This window comes from Oryctolagus cuniculus, chromosome 13 (genome assembly GCF_964237555.1).
Source record: "Oryctolagus cuniculus chromosome 13, mOryCun1.1, whole genome shotgun sequence".
Classification (NCBI taxonomy): Eukaryota; Metazoa; Chordata; class Mammalia; order Lagomorpha; family Leporidae; genus Oryctolagus; species Oryctolagus cuniculus.
In genome coordinates this window covers 74,996,551-75,020,593 of record NC_091444.1, presented here as the reverse complement: position 1 = coordinate 75,020,593, position 24,043 = coordinate 74,996,551, and the positions used below count along the sequence as shown (strand labels likewise).

At 43.0% G+C, this 24,043-nt stretch overlaps 1 long non-coding RNA gene across 1 annotated transcript in view; it reads left to right on the top strand.

The window, feature by feature from the left end:
* LOC127483586 (uncharacterized) overlaps positions 1-18,046 on the top strand; it is a 49,270-nt gene extending 31,224 nt beyond the window's left edge. Inside the window, exons 3-4 of the long non-coding RNA XR_007910014.2 lie at positions 2,341-2,459; positions 17,074-18,046. This is a non-coding gene — a long non-coding RNA (uncharacterized lncRNA). The remainder of the gene's footprint in view (positions 1-2,340; positions 2,460-17,073) is intronic.
* The last annotated feature ends 5,997 nt before the right edge of the window (positions 18,047-24,043 follow it).

The window sequence follows — 24,043 nt, the reverse complement described above, 5'->3', positions numbered from 1 at the left end:
CAAGTAGTTGAGTCCATGCTACCCATATGGAGACTTGGATTAAGTACCCAGTTTTCCAGCTCCCCAGATATTGCCTTGGATGTTGTGGGCATTTGGGGGAGCTTCCTGTCTGTCTGTCTTTGCCTCTTGAATTAGAAAAATAAAGACATCCAAAATGGTAGTAGGCAGCATAAAACTGATAAGAGGTAATTTAAGTTGTTCTCTTGCCATTTATCTATGATTCCTTCATAATTTTATGAAATAGTGATGAGACAGAGAGATAGCTCTAAATCCACTATAGGGATATGAAAATGAACTAAAACATTGTGTTAGCATGAGTTCATTTATTTATTTTTTGATTTGTAATGGTTAGCTATCTGTGTGAACTTGGCTGGGCTATGAGGTGTCTAGATATGTGGTCAAACGTTATTCTGGATGTTTCTCTGAAGGTGTCTTTGGATGAGATCAATATTTAAATCAGAGGACTTAGAGAACGCAGAATGATCTCTCTAATGTGGGTGGCACTTACCCAATCAGTTGAAGGCCTGAACAGAACAAAAAGACTGTCCCCAGGCCAGAGAGGTTTCTCCAGCTGGTAGCTTTCATATTTTCTCTTCAGCACGAGCTTTCTCTGGTCCTACAACAGATAGCTGTGGTACTCAAACTGCAATGCTGGCTCTCTTGAGTCTTGAGCCTACTGGTCTACTGTGCAGATTTTGGACTTGCCAGCCTATAATCATGTGAGCTAATTCCTTATAATGAATCTCTCTGTATACTTCTATAAATTACAACATATTATACCAACATTATTGATTTTTTTCTTGGAGTACTCCGAGTAATACATTATCTTATTGCATCTGTCTTCAATGCTCCAGGGAGTGGGAATATAGGGAAAAACAGAGAGATTAAGAAAATTCCATCTATAGGAAGGTGAGGTTAGGGGAGGGTAACAGAGGTCCTAAAACATACAGTAAAGAAAGTATATCTTGGGGCCGGTGCTGTGGCATAGCAGGTAAAGCTGCCACCTGCAGGGCCAGCATCCGATGTAGGCACCAGTTTGAGTCCTGGTTGCTTCACTTCTGATCCAGCTCTCTCTTATGGCCTGGGAAAGCAATAGACGCTGGTCCGAGTCCTTGGGCTCCTGCACCCATGTGGGAGACCTGGAAGAAGCTCCTGGCTCCTGGCTTCAGATCAGCCCAACTCTGGCTGTTGTGATCATTTGGGGTGTGAACTAGAGGATAGAAGACCTCTCTCTCTCTCTCTCTCTCTCTCTGCCACTGTCTCTAACTCTGCCTTTAAAATAAATAAATAAATCTTTTAAAGAAGAAGTATACATCACAAAGAACAGACAGCATCAACCAACTTAATTTCATTAGCTCATTTTCCCCTTGTGCCAATTTGGGGAATTTAGAAATCCCTGACAAATAATGCCCCTGTAATACGAAACTTAAAGGCACGGCTCTCTCTCCTACTGTGCAAATAGCTTCTGAGAGCATGCTCAACAATGACCATCCACGGTTACTTACTGGCATTGTCTTGGTGTCTGTCAGGTCCCTTGAAGCCAGGAATGCACAGTGTTTCTAACTTAGAATTCAACGTGTTAAATTTATGCTTATATAAGTGAACACATAAATGCAGGTTTTGGTTTTACCAAACTGTCTTCCAGTTTAAAGGTAATAAGAAAGAAAACCTGAAAAATATATCTTTCTTCCTTTAAATAAAAAAAAAATTGGAGGGGCAGAGAAATGGAGAGAAAAAAGAGACAAAGGGAGAGAGAGAAAACAGGGGGAGAAAGATCCCATTCCACAGTTTGCTTCTTCCATGTCTGCAATCGCTGGGACTGAGCTTGGGCCAAAGATGGAATAGGAACTCAATCCAGGTCTCCTAGATGGGTGGTAAGAACCCAGCTGCTTGGCCATCACCACTGCCTCTTAGGGTCCACTTCAGTGGGAAACTGGAATCGGGAGCCGGAGCTGGAATTGAAACTCAAATACTCTCAGGTAGGGTGTGGGTGTCTTAGCCACTAGGCTAAACATCTGAGCCTGCAAAAATCTGTCTTAGGATAGAATCACAAAACCTTTGCAAATATGGCAGTGGTGTCCACTGAGCCTAGGTGAGCAACAACCGGAGAGCTTAACATTACTGCCGGCCTTTAGATGACTTTATGAACAAACTCAAGGAAAGACGATGGGAATTAATAAAGAGTTTGAGTGATTATTTTGAGAACTTATTTTGTAATCTGATCCTGAAGCATCATTACAGGGCCTGTGTTGTGGTGCAGTGAGTTAAATTGTTGCCTGTGACACCAGCATCCCATATCAGAGTGTGGGTTCCAGGCCTGCTGCTTCTCTTCCCATCCAGCTCCCTGCTAATGCACCTGAGTAAGGAGATTGGGCCCCTGCCACCCATGTGGGAGACCTGGATGGAGTGCCAGACTCCTGGCTTCAGTCTGGCCCAGCCCTGGCTGTTGGGGCCATTTGGTAAGTAACCACAGGATGGAAGTTTCTCTCTCTCTCTCTTTCTGTAACTCTGCCTTTCAAATAAATAAATAAATTTTAAAAAAGAGTCATCATTACATCAATGTTCCCATGGAGTTCCAAGATTAATCTGGTCCTGGGCAGGGCCACTGATGGGGGATAGAGACAGCAGGGTGGTCGGGGAAGGGAGAAGCTTTGATTCTTGGGAGGAGCTGGGGTAAGGAAGAGAGACTCTGGGTATTCTTATAAGTGACTTTTCCTCTCCCAAAGCCATTAATTACATTATACTTTCTATTAATTCATACTCAGTTTTCATTGTTTGTTAATTATGTTGCTTTTTAATGTAGCCTGATGATTTGCAAAAAATAAACACATAAATTATGTATATGTGTATGTGGAGAGAGAGAGAGAGTGAGCGAGAGAGCGCTGGCCATCAAGAAAGTTGTTCTTACTAACTTGACATTTCTCATACCCCAGAAGAAGAGTTCGACAAATATTCTCAGATGGAGTCACGCTGAACAGTAATAATTTCCACATACTGTCGTGCCGTCTCAGATTAGGCATACAGGTGGTGGTTTTATTTTTTTCCATGCAAGAATCTTGAGGCACCTTAGAAACCTTAATTAGGCCTTGGACCTCTTTGAAGTTGATCCTATACCTATATACACATGGTGAAATGCAGAAGGAGAGAGGTTAATTGAGTAAGACCAGGACCACACAGAAATTCCATGCGAGAGCCAGGAAGGGGATGGCTTCCCAGTCCGGGGCCAAAACAAGGAAGCACTGAGAAGTGATGCTTATTTGCCAGGTGCTTTAAATTCACCTGGAATTTCCACCCTCCACTTCATTTACAAGTCAGCTACCCTCTCCCCTCTTCCCTCCCAACACGGACTCAAAGAAACCCTAAATAGCTAGGAGGTAATTGCCATGGCTCTCAGGGTGTGTTCCCCTGCAGCCTACTAACTGAAACGTTTTCTGGGAATGGCTGCCATGGGTACTCCTGCCTCCCAGCTCTCCATGAGAGTGTATGTTCTTGTTTAGAACTGTCTCCTTTTCTCTGCCTTTTTTTTTTTTTTTTTTGAATTGAGATCTTCCAGTTATCTTCCCACAATTAAATCCAGGTAAGGGAATATAAAGTTCACTAAAATTACTCAAGGCTAGGGTTGCACCTTCCTCCCACTTAAATTGTGCAGAGATGAGTCATCATGGGGCTCTGAGAAGGTGAGAACAGTAGGTATCCGAGGGAAGGAAGCAAGGAATGGAGGATTTAGGAATAAAAAGCTTCAATGGGTATGAGGGAAGAGAACTTTGGCAAAAATAATGTTTTATATCTATCTTCAGTTTCTAATAAATTTTGCTGTTGTGTCTCCCTTCTCCAAAACATGCTGATAAGTCGGAAATCTCTTTGCATCAGCCTGGCCTGGCCACCTCCTGTAGTTCGTTCTGGGAGGGACTTCTTTTTAAAAACACTGAACCATTTCCTGTACAAAAGGGTTCCTGGGACAAAGCATGAAACAGATGGGCTCAGGACAGTCCCCAAACATTGGAAGCCCAGAGAGTATTTGTTGGAAGATTCATTAACCAAAGGCAAGAGCTCTTGACCATCTAGAAGGCATCTGTAGGGTTTGGTGTGTGGGAGCGTTGCGCGTCTCACTCTGTAGCTTGGAGTTGTTACAAACAATTTAGTTGTAGACTAAATAAGACTATTAGGAATTAAGCCTCCGGTTGGGCACTAGCCTAGTGGTGAAGACTCCCACGGCTCCCTCCAAAGTGCTTGGGATTGATCCCCACCTCTGACTCCTCATTCCATCATCCTACCAATGCAGACCCTGGGAAGCGCTTGGATTAAGTTCCTGACTCCTGGCTTTGCCGTGGCCTGTGTAGGCACTTGGGGAGAGTGAACAAGTGCATGACAGCATTGTCTGTCTGCCTCTCAAAAAAATTTCAAGACCAAGCTGCAGCAAATCACATTTAGAGAGAGGAAGAGTTTACACGATTAGCTAATAGGAAGGAAAAGTTTGGAGGAAAATAGACTAGATTGAGAACAAAGATGCGAAAGCCCAAGTTTTGGTTTGTTTTAATGAAGCAGGAGAAAAATACAGCATCCACAGTTGATAAGGTCTCTTTCTTAATAAACAGCCCTCAGTTTGGGTACAGGTACCCAAAGCCCTGGTGCAGGCCCAGCTAATACTGTGCTTCTCTGTCGCCTGATTTTGAAAGATCAACAAAGACCTCAACACGCATCAGGCTTAGAAGTGTTAGCTCAGTTGCGTCTCTTCTGCCCCAAAGAGAATCCTCTTTCCTTCTGGGACTTTGAAGTTGCCTCCCACTGCCTCCCTTGGGCGCCACACCTCCGATCCTTGCTTGCACAAAGAGAAGCTTGGGCCGCTGCACACAACCTTACTCGGCTTCAGGCAGGGACAGAATGCCATTTTGGCTGGAGCTCCATGGAAGTTGCTGCCAATTTCCTCTAAGTTTGCCCTCTTTCAAAATTCCGAATAACAGCACACAAACAATCTCAGGTTGTCCTGGCTGCGTTCCCTTTTTGGAGTCATTAGCTGAAATGCACAGTATGTTCTCACCTCATCCCGACTTTCCATGGAGTCAGGGCTGCCTCCCTTAACCAGAACCTGCTGTGCAGTGCTCACAGGGGACCTGCTTCCTTGTTCCCCGAGGTAGGGGTTTTGGCTGTCTTGGGGAGCCCATGGAGAATCGGACAGTTCTTTGTTTCTAATTTGGATCTGCCAAAGGCTTTGACCTGGCCAGCTCTCTCCGGGTGCTCTCAGTCTTGTTGGCCTCTAACCCCTCTTCATGGGGATGATCAGAGGAATGGTGGCTTGCCATGGGTGGGGGTAGAGAAGGCAAATATGGAGGCCCCAAAGTTCTCCAGAGGGCTTTGGAGTTAACTGCATAAATAATAGGAGACTCTCAGGGTTTTGAGGCAGAAATATGACATGATGAACGTAAGTTGGATGCAGCGGGAGGGTGGCCAGAGAGAGTATTTAGCACTGGAGACAATGGAGCCAGCTAGGAAGCTGCCATGATATTCTGCATGAATGGCCACGAGGGCCGGGCTTTGGAAATGGGAGAGAAGTTCTCATTAGAAGTCAGGCCATTGATGAGGTAGACTAGTGTCCTCAAAGTGTTGTCTCCACGTCCCAGCCCAAATCTCACGAGTCTGAAACTCTAGGTTGGGATTCAGCAAATTCTGTTTCCATAAACCCGCCTGATGATCCTAACACAAGCTAAAGTTTGAGATCTGCTGTTGTACACAGCTGGGTGGATCATAAGTGTGAGTGTTAGGGGACTTGGGTTCTACTTCTGATTCAAAACAAGTAATTGAACAGTATTAAGTACATCATTTAACATTTAGAGGATCTTTTTTTTAAAATTTGTTTTATTTATTTGAAAGGCAGAGTTACAGAGAGAGAGAGAGTGAAAGGGAAAGATCTTCCTCCCACTGGTTCACTTCCCCAAATGGCCTTTATAGCTAGGGTTGGGCCCGGCCAAAATCAGGAGCCTGGAACTCCACCTGAGTCTCCCACGTGGGTGCAGGGGCCCAAGCACTTGGACCACTTTTCCCAGGCACATTATCATGGAGCTGGATAGGAAGTGGAGCAGTTGGAACTTGAGCTGGTGTTCAAATAGGATGCCAGCATCACAGGCAGTGACTTAACCCTCTGTGTCACAACACCAGCCTCAGAGAGTCTGAACTTCTCATCTCTGAAATGTAGCGCATCAATAAAGAAAGTAGAGAGAAAATGCCCAGGGTCAGTGGCGTAAACACCAAAGACAAGACAGCAGGAGTGAGGTCATCCAGAGCTGCTACAGAAACTTCACAAAGCCCTCAGGGACCCAGGCTCTGCCATCCTCAGTGCTGGTAGATCGGTTTCCCACTGTTAATGCAACAAATGCCAAATTCCAGCAGTTTAAAACAAGACAAGTGTATTATCCTACAAGTGCGGGAGGTCAGGACTTTGAAATGGGGCTCGCTGGGCTACAACCACGGAGCCAGCTTTCAGCCTGTGTTCCTTCTGGAGACTCTAAAGAAGAGTATGTTTCTTTGGCTGTTGCAGCTTCTGTAGGCTGCCCACAATGCTTGGCTTCTGATTGCTTCCTCCATCTTCATAGGCAGCCGTGTTGGACTCAGTCCTTCTGGCTCTACCATTCCTGTGTGTGTGTGTTTTCCTGTCTCCTTCTTCCCTTTTAAGGGCTCTTGGAATTAATTCGGGCTTATCTAGATAGTCTGTGGTGATGTCCCAGTTTTAAAGTCAGTTGACTAGTAACTTGTATTCCATCTGCAACCATCTACAGCCATGTAGTATAACATTTCCACAGGTTCCAGACGTCTGGCTGTGGACATTCTTGTGCCTTCCATTCTCAGTCTGTGGTCCATAACAGCTGCTAGAATTGCTGCTGTCATGTGGCATTGAGGGCCAGCAGGAACCAGGAAATGAGGAAGGTTGAAAGAGTACTCTTGCTGGCTCCGTTCAGCGCCCACACAATAGTTCTGCAACTTTTCTTCCCAGAATTTAGTCACCTGGACACGCGTAGCTGCAAGGGACACTGGGAAGTGTGGTCATTTTTTCCTGGCCGCACGGTGCTCTTCCCCACAGAAGAAAGAGGAGTGACTATGGCAGTCAGCAGCCTCTACCATGGGCAGGCAGAGAAAGGTGGTCTTGATTTTTCTCCTGAATTCCTCCATCCCCTCAAAGATCCACAACCCTTCTGCTTCCAGTGGATAAATGAGTTACGGAGCAGAGGGACAAAGGAAACCTTTGTGTCCCCCTTTTTCTTCTGGGACAACTGGATGCATTTATGTTTTACTGAGCATCTTAAAGACACATTGTGCACGTTCGCCTTTTCTGTATGCACCAAGCAAAGACGATCTTTCTGGTGGCTCCGTGTTGTTTTAGCCCTACAAATACATCCCACGATTGAAAATATCATATGCCATTTCTATTTGCAACTGAAGATTGAGGTAGAGACTATCTTAAAGAATGTGTTATCCTTGCCTTCTCGGAGGTAGAGCTGCCGGTGAAGCAGTGCCCTACCAGTGTAGATAATTAACAAGCTATCTTTCAAGAATCATCTTCTTTATGGGTAGGAACTCTGTCCTGTTCAACCAACCCTTTTGGGCATAGGCCTAAGCACAGAAGAGAAGCAGGCTTGTAATACTCAAAAAAAGGTGATTCCTAAATAGGAATCCATTGATCTCTTAGCTTTATGTGTCTTTGATTTCCAACTGAATCGTTGAGAAGAGATAAGGCTGAAAGTATAAAGCGTCCAGTTAATCTGTAAGCTTTGTTTTAAAATTAGGCTTTCTCTACCTGTTTCGTGATCGTATCCATGCCTTTGTCTGCAGACACTCTATTTTGGAAGAAATGTACACTGTTCAATATGTTTCCTACTGGACAGGTGCTTGCTTTCTTCACTGTGTCTGTGTGCTGCAGTGGAGTGTAGGGAACTTGGGTTGTCACTGACAGTGGTTCCGCTCGCTGCCTCTGCCTTTTCCTTTCTCGATGAGGGGGATTCCTGCCCAGTGTGACGGCTTTCAGAGCCGGTGGCCTGTTCACTGGGGAAGCGGTTGTACTGCCTGATGGGAACGGAGTGGACAGGTGGTGAAGGGAGCCTGTCCACGGGAGCGCCCCAATATAAACAATAATAACCAGAATAATAATCTGGGCTTTCAGGGCCGCTTTCATCGAGGAACCAAAAACACATTATGCGCATTAACTCATTAATCTTCACAACGCCCCTGTGAGGGAGAATTAAGTGTAAGTAATCATAATTATTACTGTCATTATCCTTCAAACAATTCCCAGATGTGCTGTGGCTGAACCGGCATACTTTGGGGAATTTTTTTTTTTTTAAATAGGAACCTTAGGCTTTTGGCAGGAGCTTTCTTTTTTTATTTTCCTTCCTTGCTCATTCTGACTTACTGAATAAATATGGGATTTTTTTTTTAATGTGTGTGGGGGTTCCCTGGAAGAAATGGGTGGGAAATAATTTTTGCCATATGGCAATCCACTTCTCTTTGCTCCTGCCCACGGAAAGGTAAGATGGTTGTGGTGGATCCCACCCCAGCCCTGGAACTGTTCACAGGTTTCGTTTTTCAACTATGTGTGATGTTTATGCTTTCAGCCTTATCGCTTCAGGTAAGGGCTTGAGAAGTTTCATTGTGCATGTAGCATCCTGTTTACTCTGATACCATTTAAATTAGAACAATGTCCTTAGCACCAGGCCTTGGAGGCCTCTGCACCATTGGCAGCATCCTCTGCGTGTAGCTACAAGTCCCCTCGTGAGATGCAGACGTGCCTGGGCTACAGGTGCAACCCTACCTCTGCACCCGGCAACTACCTCCGTGCCCTGTTCTTGGGAAAACAGGTCATCTCAGAACTTTAGAGCAATCACAAAGAAAATGGGGGGCTTCAGAGGAAGAATACTCGATGACTTAATAGTGAAAATCGATACATCAGCTAAGTAGGAGAGCCAGAAGGATGCAAAGATAGTTTTGTATCTCGTGTGTATCTTTAATGCATGTATTCTGTTATTACATAAGCAATGTACTTGATAGAAAACTTGGAAAGTGTTGGAAGGTATGAAGAAAAACAAAGTCACCTGCGAATGGAAGAGTTAAGTATGGTAATATTTTGGTGCATTTCGTTCAATACCTTTGGTGTCTGTGTTCAAATTTACATTATAAAATTTAGAGTCTGCAAGAATTTTTATATTGCTTGTAAATAGATAAGGACAAGTATATTTGGAAAGGACAGAATGACAGAAACCGTGAGGGAACTAGGGAAAGAGCCAGCGAACCATGGAGAACCCCTGTGTTGGAGAGAGCATCGAATCATAAAACATAGGAGATGACCTAGAAATATTTGCTTGGAAAATCATGAAAGAAACCAGGCAGCAGACAAATAAAGAAAAACTGGCTTCTATTCCAATAGTCATAGCTCCCAAGAATTCAGTCTGGCACTTTTCCTATTTCTAATCCTCCTAACAACTTTGCAAAGCTGACATTGATACTCCAGTTGACGGGTGAGAAAGCTGAAAATCAGAGGCATGAAGTGACTTTGATTGCGTGTCCTTTAAGGAGCGGAGCTGGAACTCAAACTCAGTCTGCTTTTGCCTACAAAACCCATCTTTTCCTTCCTACTTCCCTGAAAATCCATGGAGCCTTTCGCTTGTTCCCAGCATGATGAGGGAGCTGTGAAGGATGCGGAGTGAGAAAAGGTGATAGGACTTACACATTCGATGGTCATTTGGGTGGGCAGTGTCAGTTGGTTGGGAGGCAGAAGCTAGTGTGAGAGTGAGCAAAGCGGGAATCAATGAGAGGGAACATAGAGTATGCCCAGAAGGTGGTGATCAGAAGAAAGTGAGTGATAGAATCAAGAAGTTACTAAGTGCTGTGCAAATAGACTGCACTGAAGGTTGAAAGACATTTGAGATGTGAATCAGTTTATTATTTTATGGTTTAAAAAGCCAGCAGGGAAGGACAGACTGAGACAGAAGAGAGAAGGGGATGTTTTGATGGACTTAATTCCTGAGGGAATGTGATGAGAAGTGTGGAAAGGAGCAGGCATAAGATGACTTACTAGCTCAGCACTTACATTGTGTTCACCCTCTGAGAGACACTGAGCCCTCTGAGGTCAGATGCAAGGAGACACAGATTAACTCAGAGGCCTTTTGAGGGGAAAGTGCCAGGGCTGAGTTGGAGGCCCAGTCATTTTTCAGAAGGTGGTGGAGGTGATGCAGTACAGGGATCTAGGGAGAGCAGTAAAGACTAGAGGCAGTGTTTTTGGGATTAGGACAGGAAATCAATGAGATCGGTAATCGACTTGCTGAAGAAGAGTGAAGGCATCATCAAAGATGAAACTTGTTGCTCAATACTCAATGAGCTTCATTTCATGACTTCTGCTGTAGCATTTTGCAACTTGGCTGCGAATGTGAATGGAGAAGTAACCAGTAGAATAATTGATCATGGGATGTTGGTTTGGAAGCCTTGATTGGTCAAGGACTGTAGGAACTCTAGGAATAAGCAATCGGCATTTCTGAGGGGGTAGGCAGTAGATTGAGCTTGGGGAGGGATACAAGTGCAGCCAGAAGGCTCCCAATGGGTGATAGAAAAGGAAGAGAAAGGAGATGGTCCCAGCTCAAGGGAATAAAGAGCAGAAAAGATGGAAGAAATGATGCCAGAGAAGGTGGTTTTGATGCCAAGCAGGGCGCTGTGAGACCAGTCTCTTGGACGTGTGACAGTTTCAGACAATAGAGACCCAAGCCAAGCTGTGACTTTGTTGATGGGACTGAAGTGACAAGGATGGAGCCACTGGGGCTGAGAAGACTGGGCCACCAGATTCTCAGTGCCATGGTTTTCACCTGTGACCTGAAAGCAGGTAATGGCAGGAGAAGGACTCCAGCGTTTTGCCGTAGATGGCTGATGGTAGGAAAGGGGATGTGCCTTATTTCTGGAACTGGATAAACCATGGGCTGGGTTTATTGAAGTCTGGAAACACCAAACTTTGAAACCTTGGAGGCACCTTATTTAGGCTTGCCAGGGCTGAGCTTAACAAATACAAGGTAGCAGAGCTGCAGCAAAATCCACACTCCCTGGCACTGTCTACCTCCCAGCTTTCCACACACACTCTCTCCCCGGGCTGTACTATGCTGCAGCAATGCTGGCTTTAACTAAGCTTCTTCCTGCAACAGGAACTTGGAATCTGCCATTCTTACTTTCTGAAACATTCTTCCAGATCTTCCCATTGCTTTCTGTTCACACAGTTGATTCCTTACTTGGGTCTGGACTTCAAGGCTGCTTCCTCAGATAAATCATCGCTACACATTTTACCTAACTGGTGACTCTCTGCTGTGGTCACTTTGCTTAAAATTTTTTTTAAAAAATTAATTAATTATATGTATTTGTTTTTACTTGAAAGGCAAACACACCTACACACACACACACACCCAAACACATGCATCTCCCATCTGCTAGTTCACTCCTCAAATGCCCACAACAGCCAAGGCTGGCCCTGGCTGAAGCCAGGAGCTGGAAACTTAATTCACGTCACCTATAGGTGGCAGGTACCCAGTTACTTGAGCCATCACCTGCTGCCTCCCAGGGTCCACATTAGCAGGAAGCTGGATCAATCCCAAGCACTCTGATATGGTTTAAGGGTGTCCCAAGTGATAACTTAACTTATGTCAAAATACCACCCACCTCCTCCCCACCCAGCCAGGGTGGAGGACTAGTACTGTGGCATAGCAGATTAACCTGCTGGCTGAGATCCTGACATCCCATATGAGCGATGGTTCGAGTCCCAGGGCCTCTCCACTTCTGATCCAGCTCCCTGTTAATGCACCTGGGAGAGCAGCAGAAGATGGCCCAAGTGCTTGGGAACCTGCTACCCATGTGGAAGACCCAGATGAAGCTCCTGGCCCCTGGCTTCATTTGAGGAGTGAGTTAGTGGATAGAAGATCTCTCTCTCTCTTTCTCTCTCTCTGTGTGTGTGTCTCACTCTCTTTCTGTAACTCTGCCTTTCAAATAAATAAATAAATCTTAAAAAAAAAAAACTCAGCCCCTCTGTCACTTTCTATTACTTTATCCAATTTGGTTTGCTTATTGGAATGTGTAATACCTTTTACTTATTATTATTTTATATACTTTTTATTGTCTCTCTCCATTTGCAAGTTCTGTTTCGGTAGGGACTTTTGACTGTGTCATTCTTTCAGAATTAGTCTTTTAGCCTCAGAATTCAGAAGCGTGCCTGACACATAATAGGTGTTCAAGAAAGGTTGTTGTATTTGAATGACGAGGAGCCACAGGACAATGACGGATGGAAGGAGATGGCAAAAAAGATCACTGAACTTTTGCAGTGAGACAATTGAAAAGTACAAGGCAGGAGGAAATGTAAATAAGAGACCTAATTATGTAATACTGATTTTAGCACCAGAGGATAGGAACTAGATTCTATTTTAGGACAGGAAAATGAAAGTAGTGAAGGCATAATGTATCTCAGGAGCTTGTATGTATTCAAAGAAACAGATGAAATGCTGGCAACATGAAATGCAGCAAGGGAAGTTTAATTTGGGATTGGATTTTAAAAAATCAACACCTCTCAAAGGTAGGAATGGGAGCAAAATACCAATGACAAAATACAGGAGAGGCTAGAAAAGATAACAGGTCATTAATGAATGGCCTTGATGAAGACAAAGTTAGACAGAATTTCAAAGTTTAGAATCAGGGCACTGGGAAGAGAAGGGAGTGGTGAGAATTCTCACCATAAAGCGACAATTTTCTCTTTGAAGATATTGACAAGATCTTGGGTAAAGATGAAGAAGGGGAGGTGGATAAGGAAGACTTTAAAGGTGTAAGGCAGGGAGAATCATCTTGGGCTGTAGGCGTAGGATTCAATCAGACAGCCTATTTAGCAAGGAGAATGGCAGAATTAAAGAGAGAAATTCATTGAGGTTTAGTAATTATAGTACAAGCAGAAGAAGATAAATATCTTCCCCATATATTACATCATTGTTAAATCTCAATAATTTAAAATATAATTAACCTTTAATAACGCGTTAGATTTAATAATACAGTTATTGCATGGGAATTGTCTACAAACCATTATAAATCTATTTGTTTAGGTTTACCATCCAGGTAATAAAGTGCATGTGTGAAGCCCAGGTGGAGAGCTTCAGAGTTTACGTGGTGCTTATTAAATGTTTCACTTTATGTAATTGATTGTAAAATCCACCTCAAATCACACCAAAGAAAGAGCATTTTACAACAAATTAATTAAAGTGAAAATCCCCCTTTCAGTTGTTATTTCCTAATTTTTCTCCTTCTTTCCTCTAAATGTCTACCCTGAGGGATACTTCCTTCCCCCTAAGTTCTACAGTGTCAGGAATTATAAAATATGATCTGTTTTCACACTGATTTTCTCTTAGAACTAAAGACTCTGGTTTACAATTTATCAAGAAGGCAAAAAATGTTCGCTTTAAGGGAAAAGCTTATTTCCTTAGTATCTCCTTTTTTTTTTTTTTTTGGATGGGAAGGGAAAGACAGACTGTTCAAATATGAAATAATTCCTTTCCTAAATATATTTTTGACCCAAACAGCTGCAAGCTCAAAAGAATATTGAAATGTCAGTCCAAGTAGATTTAAACACCAATTCCCTGTTGCCAATTACTACATCTAAACAAAAGAAAACACCTTTTCCCCCTTAATAATGAATCATAATGTTTCTACCTTCATTGTACAAATAAAACACCTAAGCATAGAGAGTTTAAAGATTGAAAAAAGATGAAAAGTGCATTGAAAGACATTTTTAAGTGATAAAGTGCTGACTAATTTATCTTTGGAAGGCTTTGACATATTGCTGCAAACATTAAACTTAAAGACTGAGAAATAAAGTCTACTACCCAGGACTTAGATGGAATGGCAACAACTGTGTCCTTTCTCTGTGTGAAGGACCTTAGTTCTAGAAAGGACACAAACAAAGTTATGTCTTTGCCCAGATTCTTATTTTATTAAAGCTGTTAAGAGTTTGCGTTTGCCCAAATTTCAGGAAGGACTCAGGGGACAAGATCTTCTGGAACTTGCCTATCAGTGATCCCCTTGATTATCAGATATTTAGCAACATTACAAATGATGTGTTAACTTCGTCCTGAAAATGCCAGACAAGTTGCCAGCGTGAGGTTATTTCGTGGCTCTTACTCAGTTTTCTAAATGTTGGAGAAATTTCGGAGCGATTTAGTGCTTAGAATTTGGAATTTTAATGTGAGCTCAGCTGAGACATAAGCTGTGGCCTGTTCTTCCTCATGTTCTCAGGGTCTAGCACAATACTTGCATGTGGTGGTGGGTGTTTTATAAATATTTCATGAACGAATAAATAACCATAGTCTTGTGATTTGTTTTGTGACTCATAGAAACCAGGTCTAATCATCTAGCTGAGAAATAGTGTTATCACCCACAAATATCTACTGAACAACAAATGGAAAGTTTGGATTGATTGCGTTCTTTCTCTGTTAAGCACACATATAAGAAAAATTTTAAATAAATCATGAATGAGAGCAACAGCAGCTATCGAAACTACAAAATCCGACAACAAAAGAGAGCACTTGATGCTTACAAGAATCCCTGATTTGCTCACTCTCCTGCCCTGCAGGTGGCTGGAGCTATTGTGCCTCCATCAAATGTGGTTGAGTCACTAGGGTTATCAATGGAGTCTGTCCTGATGCCCCTATTAAAATTAGAGTTCTCATACTATTCTTAGACAGTCCCTCCAACTCCCTAGCACTTAGCATTGCCCCATCTTGTATTTACTTATTCACAAGATGTATTTGAATGTATATGTTCCTTGGGAACAAACATTTCAGGTCTTTAGTGCTGTATTCTATCCCAGTTAACTGGAGTAGTGCCAGATATCTACTAAGCACTCAATAAATCCTTTTTTGAATATATGGATTATAACCAACTTCACAGGGATAAATTTGTGTATGAAACTGCAGTTTGAGAACAGTTTCTTTCTTTCTTTCTTTCTTTCTTTCTTTCTTTCTTTCTCTCTCTCTCTCTCTCTCTCTCTCTTTCTTTCTCTCTTTCTCTCTCTCCCTTTCTCTCTTTCTCTCTTTTTCTTTCTCTCTCTCTCTTTCTTTCTTTCATTTTTTTTAAAGATTTATTTATTTATTTGAAAGTCAGAATTACGCAGAGAGGAGAGGCAGAGAGAGAGAGAGAGAGGTCTTCCATCTGATGGTTCACTCCCCAATTGGCCGCAACGGCTGGAGCTGCGCCGATCCGAAGCCAGGAGCCAGGAGCTTCTTCCGGGTCTCCCATGCGGGTGCAGGGCCCAAGGACTTGGGCCATTCTCCACTGCTTTCCCAGGCCATAGCAGCAAGCTAGATCGGAAGAGGAACTGCCCATATGGGATGCTGGAGCTTCAAGCCAGGGCATTAACCCACTGAGCCACAGTGCTGGACCCTATTTGTCTATTTGAAAGTCAGAATTACAGAGAGAGAGGAAAGACAGAGAGAGAGAGGAGAAAGAGAGAGAAAGAGAGAGAGAGAGAGAGAGGTCTCCCATCTGCTGTTTCACTCCCCAGAGGACTACAATAGTCAGGGCTGGGCCAGGCCAAAGCAGGAGCCTAGAGCTTCATCCGGGTCACCTATGTGGGTAGCAGGGGCCCAAGCACTTGAGCCATCTGCAGCTGTTTCCCCAGCTGGGTTGAAAGTGGAGCTCCCGGGACACAAACTGGCACTCAAATGGGATGCTGGCTTCACAGGTGGCAGCTTAACCGGCTGCACCTCAACACTGGCCTCTCAAATTTTCCTTGAACTATGGATAAGTGAAAAAAATATAATGGACATTAAACACTAACAGTATATTGACATGATCAGTTTTAGCCACTGGTCAATTAAGACATAAGTAAATTTGCCTTGGAAAAATTTTATAAATTCAAACTATTAGGATTATCTCAATGTCACTGAATATTTACTTTTAGACAGAAGCACAAAACCAGGCAGCTTCATGATGTAGTATGAATGGGTTTAGATCAGTAATGAAATGAGAATTTTTGACCCATTCACTATGATTTCAGAGCTGAGCTTGGAGTTTGCACAGTTTGCTTTAGAACCTCCTATAGCCTGTTTTATTTCCTGTCTTCAAGTGCTTTTGAAAACACTGCATTAAAGAAAACATGAGAATTGTATTTTGATATGTAGTGCTTGGAAAAATTAATCAGCCCTTAATGAATGAATTTAAGGTCAATATGTCTTTAAAAGAAGGAGTTTGGAAATGGAAAATGTCCCCTTTTATTAAAAAACAGAATATTTGACTTGGATTTTCCAAGTACTAGAACTACTGAATATTTATTTTTAACATCTATTGCCAGATTGGCATCTATTTAAAGGTTAGTACAATAGTGTTATGCGGTGCATTTACTGCATTTGCGTTCTTGACTTATGTATGTGGGTGGTGTGTATATGTTTGATGCTTCCTTCCAGAACGGATTCTAAGTGCTGCACTCTTATTGGATCTTTTGCTTGAGGGCATTTGATACACTGTACATTCAGTGAGTGTGAGTAATGAGTTTATACAGTCATTCTTGTTGTGATTTAAGATATTAAGAGATTCTTCATATCTGTGATTCTTCATTGTCACTTGTTCTTGGGAGAGCTCTAGGTGGAGGATTGGAAGCTTGAATATCACCATTTTTGTCTATTTCCATGTTGAGTTGCCTGAGGTGATTTCATGCCAAAAAACCATTGATTTCCTTATTTATTCAGGCATACCTATTGCCTTTAAGCCTGTGTAAAATTAAATTAATTGAATGAGTTCTGCAATGTTACCTACAAGTATCTACTTGACTGGTGAGTTCATGCAAAATGAACTAATATGTTTTTTTGAGCCAATATGAATACAAAATGATAAGAAAAAGTGGTCATTATAGGCATTTACTTTTTTGCTGAGTAGCTTCAAGAAATAAAAGTACTTATTAAAGGTACATAGAATTGAAGTTTGAGAAAACCATTAGGTGTATTTTACATTTTATGACATGACCCTCTTTAGGCAAAAAGCTTCAATTGATTGTGTCAACAGATTAATTCTGAGTTATTCTCATTACAGATCTGACATGCAAAAATCCATGGTACAAGTCTTAAAGATGTTGGGACCCACTGTGATCCACTCACCAGCATCTTTGATTCCTCTTCCTCTGTGTGTAGCCTCTAACACCAGCATGAAGTATAAAAGGAAAGTATTGTAAATCAAAACAAATACTCACCATCTTGGTCCCTAGGGAAGGAAGCCCAACGAAGCATAGGTAGAAATTTTTCTATTAGAGTCATAAACTCAATTAAACTGCATGACATGATGGAGATGTCCAGGATTTAGAATTAAGCACCTTAGACAAGAAACTCTTCTAATTTTTTTGCATCTGACTCTTAGTTGTCACCTTCTCTCTTCCACAGTGATCTCTCAGTCCCCCTGCCCCGCCCACAGAACATGAGCCTCTCTTGACCTCCTTTGATGGTTTCTTCTGACTGTCTTTATTACACTTCTTCTATTTTTCTGTTCCTCTCCTTGGGAGGATAGGGAATCTGATGTTTGCTTTGGGTTATTTCCCAGCTTCTGTAAGTTTACTCCTTTCCTTATTCAGAAATAAATCAGAGCTGACTTGTGAATAAATTCTGCTATTGATGATTTGTTTCCAAAGGTTTATTGTAGTTATTTGAAAAGGAGAGTGACAGAGAGAGGTAGAGACAGAGAGAAAGAGGTCTTCCAGCCAGTGATTCACCCCCAAATGGCCATGATGGTGAGGACTGGGTCGGGCTGAAGCTGGGAGTCTGGAACACCATCTGGGTCTCCCACATGAGTGGCAAGGATCCAAGTACATGGGACATCACCTGCTGCCTTCCCAGGCACATTAGCAGGGAGCTGGATCAGAAGCGGAGCAGCAGGGACTGGAATCGGTGCTCAGATATGGAATGCCCACATTGTAGGTGGTGGCTTACCCCATGTACCACAATGCCCAGCCCCACACTGATGGTTTTTTTAAATTCAGCTTTAGAAGTCACTGAATAAAACTTGGATTCTAAGCACCAGGGACCTGTTTACCTGCTCTCTGAATCACCTCTGTATTGTGTCTGTCTCTCAAGGTTTGAGCATCCTGCCACCAATTCCTGCACAACTCTCCCCACTTCCTGCCTCTGATGAACTTATCACCCTCCAAAGAGTCAGTTCAGGTGCCACCTCCTCAGGAAGCCTCATTTTCCTCCCCCACTCCATCCTTTTCATGTAGAATTGGTGACTCTCTTTCATGTTTTCCTAATACTTAGTCTAGATTCTTATTATCTCAATTTACCACACCACATTCTCATATGCTCATAGGTATCCAGTTCATTCTCTTACCAGTGCTTGGCAAAATACTTAGCACTTCATTTTTCTTTACTAATTATTATTCACTTTTGTGTGTATATATGTGTATATATATATATAATATATATAATATATAAGAGACACCAGGAAAGAAAGAGAGCTCTTATCTTCTTGTCCACTTCCCAAATGGCTTGGCCAGGACTGGGTTGAGGTGAATCTGGAAGCCAGGAACTCAATCCAGGTCCCCCATGTAGGTGGCAGGGACCCAATTGCTTGAGCCACCTGCTGCTGTTTCCCAGGGTCTACATTAGTAGGAAGGTAGGGTCAGGAGCCAGAGCTGGGTGTTGAATCCAGGTACTCTGATATGGGATGAGGGTATCTCAATCAGCATTTAACTGCTAGGCCCACTCCTGCCCCAAAGGATTATTTACTATATTTACTATATTTCAATGTTCAGCTCAAGCAGTGACATGAGCTGTCTTCTTATCAAGGGAGCTCATTCCCTCTCAGCTACAAAGCGGTCCTTCTACTAAGCTCAAGTCTTCTTCTCCACTTGGGGCCATACAATCCCTTCTCCAGTGACAGGATTTTTAAAAATTTATTAATTTTACACACACACAGATACCTTTCATCCACTGGCTCTTTACAAAAAATGCCTGCAATAGTTGGGGCTGGGCCAAAGCCAGAAGCCTGGAACTCAGTCCAGGTTTCCCATGTGGCTGGCAGGGGCCCAGGCATTTGAGCCATAACCTGCTGCCTTTCAGTGTGTACATTAGCAGGTAGCTGGATCAGAAGCCAAGCAGGGACTCCAAGCACTCACTTTGGTATGGAATACGGACATCCCAAGCAGTGTCAAACACCCACCCTGAGGGAAAGACTTTTTAAGGCCCAGACCTCCTGGGGTCAGGCAAAATACCATCGTTTCCTTTACAACTTTTTTTTCCTTTACAGCTTTTGTAATCTTTTAAACTCTTGGATACGACAAATGCATGTACTCTCCCAGATTAATGTAGGCTAGGGGTGGTGGACAGACATCCGATGTATTGCCACATGTGAATGAGTTACTTTGGTCCTATGAACTCATCAGTCATCTAGAACATTAGTTTTATTATGGTGAGGGTTACATGATATAATATATGTGCCTAGAACAAAGGAGCGGTCCTTACATGTTAATCATGGTTGTATCATGTTTCCTGTTCTTCATCTGTATTTTATCATGAGACTTATCAGATGACATTGACTTTTTTTAAAATAAAGATTTATTTATTTATTTATTTATTTATGAGGCAGAGCTACAGAGAGAGGGAGAGACAGAGAGAAAGGTCTTCTATCTGCTGGTTCACTCCCCTTGTGGCCAGAGCTGGGCCGATATGAAGCCAGGAGCCGTGAGCTTCTCCTGGGTCTCCCACACAGGTACAGGGGCCCAAGTGTTTGGGCCATCCCATTGCTTTCCCAGACCATAGTAGACAGCTGGATCGGAAGGGGAGCAGCCAGGACTCGAACTGGCATCCATATGGGATGCTGGTGCCCCAGGCAGAGGCTTAGCTGACTGCACCACAGCGCCAGCCCCAAGACATTGGCTTTCAATGCCAGTGAGTAATTGTGAAGTCCTCTCCATTGCTGTCTTTCTAACTTTTTAATCAATGCAGCTTTAGAATAACTCGTGGTAATTGGAGATGCCATGCTTCTGAAGTGATTTATTTTCTGAGATGTTTCATGGGTTAACTTTAACCTTTGAAAAATACAACATACAAAAGGATGTGTGTTCCGAAATGGCCTTTTCTTCCTGGAGTGGCAATGGTTGCAAGACTTCTGGTGAAGTCATCTTCTGCTTTAACCAAAGGACACGTGGTTTTATGATGCTTGGTGGAATTACTGATCCAGTTTGTGGGTGCAGAATAGAAACACAAAAAGGTAACCACTCCCTGATTTCTACCTCCTGACCACGTAATCAGCATGGCATCAATTGAATTAGAAACTCTTTGGGACATGGATGAACTTTTGCCACATGAATTTAATTCTGCATTCAATTTAACAATAGTATACATTGTTCTTATCTAATCACTTCTTTAAGAAGGTCTTGGCATGTGAACACTTTAAAAGGGAATCTTGAATCAAAAGTTGATACATTGGAGATAATGCATTGGAGTTGATGCTTTGGAGGGAGATAGAGATAGAGATAGAGATAGATAGAGATCTCCCATCAATCTTGTGAACTTGTTCAAGATCAAGTCAAAGGGAGCAATTATGAAGGTCAAAGCAAAGGTAAGCCTTGAAAAAAGGATAAATATCTCTTAAAAGAAAAACAGCAAAGGCCTGGATGAAAGGAGAGGCCAAGGTTTTGTGGTTAAGTGAAGATGTGAATAATCTACAAGGAGGTTGAGGGAGCTCAAATGGGAAACCTGTTGCTGTATTTGATAGAAGGAAGGAAGTAAACAGGATTAGCTTTTTAAATATTTATCTATTTTCATTTTTTTTAAAGTCACAGAAACCAAGAGTGACAGAGATAGACAGACAGAGAGAGTTTCCATCTACTGGTTCATTCCCCAAATGCCTGTAATAGCCAGAGCTGGGACAGGCCAAGGCTGGGATCCCAATCCAGGTCTCCCACATGGATGAGAGAACGTTTGCAGGAAGGTGGAATTGGGAGCTGGGACTGAAACCCAGCCATGTTGATAAGGCACATGGCCTCTCAAACAGCATCTTAACGCTGTTCCAAACGCATGCTTCAGGGGGAATTTTTGATGTTCATTCTTCTAAAGGAGGAGACTCCACAGCAGAAGGTTTTATGATGGCAGAGCTTGGTCCCGGACTTGTGTGTAGTTGAAGAACAAGGTAAAGGATGGAGAGGGTAAAACGTTGCTTAGAAAGTTGACTCTGAGCAACAAAAACAAGATACTGAATGTCAGTTGAGTAACTTGTAGGAAACATTGATTTATAAGTTTTAGAAAATTCTACTTACTGAGAAGCTGTCAGAACTGCCCTCAATTTTTCTACAAGGATTTGTGGCATCACTGTAGGTGAGTGTGTAGAAATGCTTACTGAAATACTCAAAGCAATGGACGTTTGCATCTTGCATAATTCAATTACAATGTGTATTTCAGTGATAACTGAATCAGAAGCAAATACAAAGAAAACATGAAAAAGGGTGTGGGAGAATGATGGACTGTGTGCCGCTGTGAGTGAATTTATTGGGTAATAAATAGGGTGTTGATGCAGATAGTGTGTTTCTGGTGAGTCTTTTCAGAAGGGCCCCTGTCATTAGCCCCTTAGGAAGCTCCCATGAACTGTGGAAAGACCAACCGCGAGTGATCTCGTCACATGTCCCGGAGGAAGGAGTTCATGTTGGAGGATGCTTTTGTTCTAATAAGGACTGGTAGGGGGGACATTTGATGATTCACTTCAGACAGCTTTCATATTGCATTGTCTGGGGATTAGCACTTTGTTTGTCTAGTTTGTAGTTTCCTGACCTTTCTTAATATGGAGTTCCTTCGGCACAGCCTTGACTTAAAATCTTTCATTGCTTGCTTTTAGCAGTAATATTGTCATTCTACAGTGAAGCACTGAGACCCTAGCATCTGATGAACTAGACTTGAAGATCAGGGTTTCCTGCACCCAGATTCTTTTTCCCAGACAGCAATTGATTACAGGGCAAAATAATCCAAGAAGAGCGCTTGGGTTTTATCTGGCAACTAAAATCCTGAGATTCGCACAGTGAAAAAACTACGGAATCCAGATCACTGTGCTGGGCACCATTTACGGTCAAGTCCTATCAGGTCAACCTCCTAGCCTCTTCTTATCCGTCCTTAGATTGGAGTTATAATGGTATGGGACTTATGAAGTGCCTGCACATATTTGAAAACCTCTTTGAAGATAAGAGAATTCATTTAATTAAACTGAAGATACTATCATCTTTAATTATGTTTCTTTGATCTCTGTAGACCATTGCATGCTGGGACTTGTAGTTCCTGGCAGGTGCTTCTCTCTCTTTCGCAAGCAGAGAGGAGTCCTCTAGCTATTGGCAGATACTGAAATCAGTGACATCCTGCTCTAGTGCATCATGGTCAATTGGGGCACCATTTGTCAGATTTTTTTAAAAAGATTTTCTTTTTAATTCATTACTTGTTTTATACTATACTGAACAAGTGCATGGTGAAGGGAAATTAAGACTATCAACAAGAAAGTGATTGACATTGGCACAGGGGACAGTTAATTCCATGAGCCTGACCTTCCATCCCACTCTTTCCCACAGTGTGGCTTCTCCAAGACAATCATGTCTTTTGAGGCTGTATGAAGAAGCTGCCTCTTCAAGCATAGAACAGATAAAAGATGAATGTGCTTTTAAAAAAAAAAAGAAAGCTTTGAAATAAAAAAAAATAATGGTTTTTGCTGTCTGTGATTTTCATGTGAAGGGAAAATCATATTGGGTAGAGTAGAATATCTATCAAGTAGATAAGATTTCTGGGAAAACATTCAACTCTCCGAATTCCCTTTCCTAACTATCTAGGGTCATGTTTTTAGTTCCTTCAAACAGAAGAGAACTGGCACTATGTTCCAGTTTTCTAAAGCCTTTAGGTGTTTGGATGTTGTGTTTTTAATTTTTTAATGTCTAATCGTTTATTTGAGGGGTGGTGAAGGAGAGAGAAATGAACAAGAGTGAGAGAGGGAGCACTCCCATTTTCTTATTCACTTCCCAAATGTCCACAACAGCTGAATCTGGACTGGAACTTGGAGCCAGGAACCGAATGCAGATCTCCTATATGGGTAGCAGGGACCCAACCGCTTAAGAGCCCACCGCCAGCCCAGAGCACACATTAGCAGGAGGCTGGAGTCAGAAGCCAGAGCCAGAGTCAGGATTCGGGTATGCCAGTGTGGGACACAAGAATCCTACCCAACAGCTTAACCAGCAGGCTGGATTCTCAGCCCCGTTCTTTACTTCCAGCTGTCTGTCTATTAAGGGCACTAGTGAAGAGATTCTGTTTGACCCGAATCAACTAGTTTACTTCTCAGCTTTATAGAGAAGAAGATAAGATCCTCAAGATCGAAAGATCTGCAGCTGAGCCTCCGTTAAAAATGCAGGCCTCTGTCTCTCAGGGCCGTCTTCTGTCTGCAGGGGAGTCTCACCTGCGTAATCAAGGATTTGCCCAGGGTCTCTGGAGGCAGTTTGGGTGCTCGTGGTGCTCAGAGGTGACTGCAGAGATACAGGATCTTCCAGAAGACACATGAAGCAAGGAGGAATGAATGGTTAACCAGCAGCCTCTTTGGCTCTTTGTCCCCCCCCCCCCCCCCCCACCAATCGTTGCTGAGGCCAGCTCTACTGATTGGTAGGCAGAGAACGTGGCTGAGAAGTCAGAGGACATTTGGAATAGATGCCATTTAATTCCTTGGCTTCCACTCAGAAAAGAAAGGAAGAAAAGCTTGTATTGCTGTTTATCAAGAAAGTGCATACCCCAACACTCACTGGAAACGTTAGCCATGGGGCCGGCGCCGTGGCTCACTTGGCTAATCCTCCGCCTGCAGCACCTGCATCCTATATAGGCGCCAGGTTCTAGTCCCAGTTGCTCCTCTTCCACTCTAGCTCTCTGCTGTGGCCTGGGAGGGCAGTGGAGGATGGCCCAAGTCCTTGGTCCCCTGAACCCGCATAGGAGACCAGGAAGAAGCACCTGGCTCCTGGCTTCGCATCGGTGCAGCACGACTGCTGTAGCAGCCATTTGGGGGG